This window comes from Mytilus edulis, chromosome 8, assembly GCF_963676685.1.
Source record: "Mytilus edulis chromosome 8, xbMytEdul2.2, whole genome shotgun sequence".
NCBI classification, from domain to species: Eukaryota; Metazoa; Mollusca; class Bivalvia; order Mytilida; family Mytilidae; genus Mytilus; species Mytilus edulis.
In genome coordinates, this window is record NC_092351.1 from 82,479,221 (window position 1) to 82,483,128 (window position 3,908).

General features: G+C 31.7%; 1 long non-coding RNA gene across 1 annotated transcript; it reads right to left on the minus strand.

Moving 5' to 3' along the window:
- Positions 1–1,478: 1,478 nt before the first annotated feature.
- LOC139486412 (uncharacterized) lies at positions 1,479–3,406 on the minus strand. Its single transcript, XR_011655577.1, has 2 exons — positions 2,651–3,406; positions 1,479–1,883 (listed from the first exon to the last, which is right to left on the minus strand). It is a non-coding gene; the product is annotated as an uncharacterized lncRNA (long non-coding RNA).
- Between the last annotated feature and the right edge of the window lie 502 nt (positions 3,407–3,908).

Genomic DNA, 3,908 nt, shown 5'->3' on the forward strand with positions numbered 1-3,908 from the left:
ATTCAAACTAGACATTACTCAGCTTTTAAAAATTCATATATTCTAAGAAAAATATCAAAATAACAAAAATGAAGTTTTTACCTGATGCCATTGTCGAAGGGATTTCGTTTACAGAGTGATTAAGACATCCTTGGATATTATCGCATCTGAAAAGTAATAGCTTAATGAATGTATTCGCCGATACTTAAACCGTTCTGTAGAGTAGAGAATGTTTGTTATAATGATAAATCGTTTACAATGAATCTTTACGCGAACAATCATGTATAGGGAAATCTGCATTTGACTAATAAAGAATTTTTTTGCTTGTTTTTCTACGTTGAAGTCCCCTGAAGGTAGTCGTTGGTTTTTTTGGTACAAATGTTGACAATTTCAATTCCAAAACTTTTTTAATTATTGTTGTACGTTTATATTGGAATTTTAATAAATAGAACAATATTTCATCAGGTTGGTAATCACAGCAACATTGTGCATGTTGTGTTCTTGGTAGCATTGATTGAACAATAAAAGTAAAATACTTTATTTCAATAGAAATTGGTTTAGCAATTCGTCAACTTGCTATTATTATGAACAAAAAGTTGAAACTGAGACGTTCGGAAAACACAGTTAAAGATTTGCAGATAAAAAGCTTTTCGTTTGCTATGTGGTTAACAATATAGTTACAATAATTATTATGTTCACATTTTGAAATATGTACTTTGCTTATTTGGGGAATAAAAATAAACTGTCATGGACACATAACTTTATTAAATTGTTTATCATCAGATTTGATTAAAGGAATATTACGACACTATAGTCTTCCTTTTTCCTGTATAAAAGTCTTCAAAATTCCTGAATTTTTCATTGAAAAATATTGTTCCATCTTTTTTCATGCTTTACGTAGCTGCATGCATTCAATCTAAAGTACACCCACCGACGTTTAACTATGCACTTTGCTGAAGGATTGTGTTCAACGTATGTATTTTTAGAATGACGTATTGACACTATTCAAATGTGACGTTTATATACCTTTGTAATGTTGGACAACTACAAATACCTCCACATTTTCTCCCAAAAGTATTTTTTGGACATGGATGGCATGGTTCTCCATCTTCCGACAGAAACCCGTCTGGACAAACTGCAATGTATTATTAGTAAATTCAGTTCAACAATATGTTCACAAGAAATAGATGACAAAACATCTTGTAAAGGTCTGGAATATCAAATTCAAATACAACCTACGATTCAGTTAGTCATTGCATCCCACAAAACTTAATATAGATGTCACAGGCATACTCGAAGGTGAACTTCGAAGCTTTTTGTATTTTTCGATATCAACATATATAGACTACTTAATTGGGGCAATATGCGCAATTGTTTCTCCATAGGCCGTAATGGTAACGTTTTCTTCTGTTGCTCAGCCAATATCGTAAACTTGTATATGTATGATGGCTTGTTTCGAAGCTGAGACATTTTATACATATGTGGTTAAATTTTCGGGGTACGAAGTGTGATTCATTTTTCCGTAATTTAGCAAACCCCGAGAATCCTTTTGCGATGTGGCTCCTCATGGTAAAAAATCCCATTTTTAACACAATAAGTTCTTTGAAATTTTAATACTTTGAACACATTTAATAGCTCCATGGTTTTTACACATTTATTCTGTGTTCCCCTACTTTCTAAATTAACACTAATGGTTCAGCTCAGTCATTTGTTTATCATAGAAATGTGTCAAATATCACTACACAGAGATTTTTTGTTTACACGTGACTTTTATGTTCCTCATTTCAAGGCGCATTAGGGGTACTGTCCCATATTGAAATCCATAGTTCTGATTTTTACAAATATTTTTAGGTGATCTTCATCGGTATGACATTCTGAATAAATCTGTGTATTTTTGTCCATTTCTGAAAAAAAATAAAGTCGTTTCAGCACTATATGGCAATGACACTTTTATCGCTATATTCATTTATTTTTAATACAACGTGTATGTATAATTAATTTCTTCCAGTATACCTTTACTAGTCAAAACAAGGACAAAACTTCTGATGATAACCTTAAATTACAATATACAGACCCTGTTAAAGCATTCCATAACATTTTCCTGTGTCTTAAAGTGCATTTTGACAGAGAAATTAATATGCAAAAATGTAGATTTCATAAAAAAAAAAACCACCAAAATAACTATTCTTACTAGTAGACATCTGGTATATAATACTATGAAAACCCCTCAAAACTACTGGGAAAGTCATTCTTATTATGTAATTAGAGTGCAATGAAGTGCAAATTTTCAAAACTTGTCCATTCACATAATTCTATTTGAGAAAAAAAGGCTTTTTACATGTATTTTAGTGAAAACCCTTTCTCAGTGAGAAATCCACATGAGGTATTATAGGAAACATTGTGACATCACACGTATTATGGCGTCATTAAATAACGGCAGATCAAAATAGTGCTAAATAGAGTTTGCAGTGTTACATGAGAATCAGTTGCCGCAAGATTTAACTCGAAATGTTGAGTCGAAAAGATCAGTAACCACGCCTTTTCATTTAATAGCAAGACCATAGCAACAGTTTTCATATAAGCATATTTATAACATACCGACTGTAATTTCATTTGCACAAATAACATAAATAAATAATTTAGAGCTTACCTAATAAATCAAAATGCTTACCAGTTATTCAGGACTTTTTAAAACCTTTAGTTTGCCATCTCATGTTTAATAGTAATGATATGTCTGGAACTGAAATAAGACAAAAAATTTTACTCAGGCTGTGTTATCATTTAATTTAAGTACATAAGTATTATCGAGAGAGAAAAATCTAATTCTTGAAAGTTTTATCACAAAGAAAGAAAAATGCCTCTCCCTTGTGGCTTAGCCACCTTCATTTAAACTGTTTATATTAGAAGCAATGGGTAGTAGCTAACTAGCTTAATACATGTAGTTGAATAGCAATATTGTTTTCAAGAGGGTTGGCCCTCCCCCTTTTCACTGAGAAATGACAATATCTTGTGTTTGCTCGTGTGCATTAACAATAGTAATACATGATTTTCTTAATACATGTACAAGGTTTTTTTTTCTGTTTATTTGCATATGATATCTACTGACCAGGGTCAAATCATTGTATAAAAGCATGTGATGATGTATCTCACTTTACTCGTGTGAAGTGTGTTATCTCCCTTGATTATCAGCTATTCCTGCAGACCAGAGTGATAATTACATAACAAAGACTATATTGTGTCATGTTTACTTACAATTAATTCATATTACATGTAAGTTTTCCTGCCTTTTTCAATTGAATAAACAATTCCTTTCGGATCTCTCGGGGTAAACAAAGTTATGATTGTGCCTAAAAAAAGTGTTCAGCCCCGTGCCAGTTACGATTTTAAAAGCGAAAAATTCATTGAATTTTTGCTGTTCTTTATCAATAATATTTATCTTAAATCATTTATGATAACTAGGTATAAATAAAAAACTACTAACAATCATTTTCACAATTTTCTGTGGTGTACAAGGTGAAATTATCTTAAGATATCTCTGGATTTTGTCTTAGAAGATGGGGCAATATGCGCAATTGTTTCTCCATAGGCCGTAATGGTAACGTTTTCTTCTGTTGCTCAGCCCATATCGTAAACTTGTATATGTATGATGGCTTGTTTCGAAGCTGAGACATTTTTACATATGTGGTTAAATTTTCGGGGTACGAAGTGTGATTCATTTTTCCGTAATTTAGCAAACCCCGAGAATCCTTTTGCGATGTGGCTCCTCATGGTAAAAAATCCCATTTTTAACACAATAAGTTCTTTGAAATTTTAATACTTTGAACACATTTAATAGCTCCATGGTTTTTACACATTTATTCTGTGTTCACCTACTTTCTAAATTAACACTAATGGTTCAGCTCAGTCATTTGTTTATCATAGAAATGTGT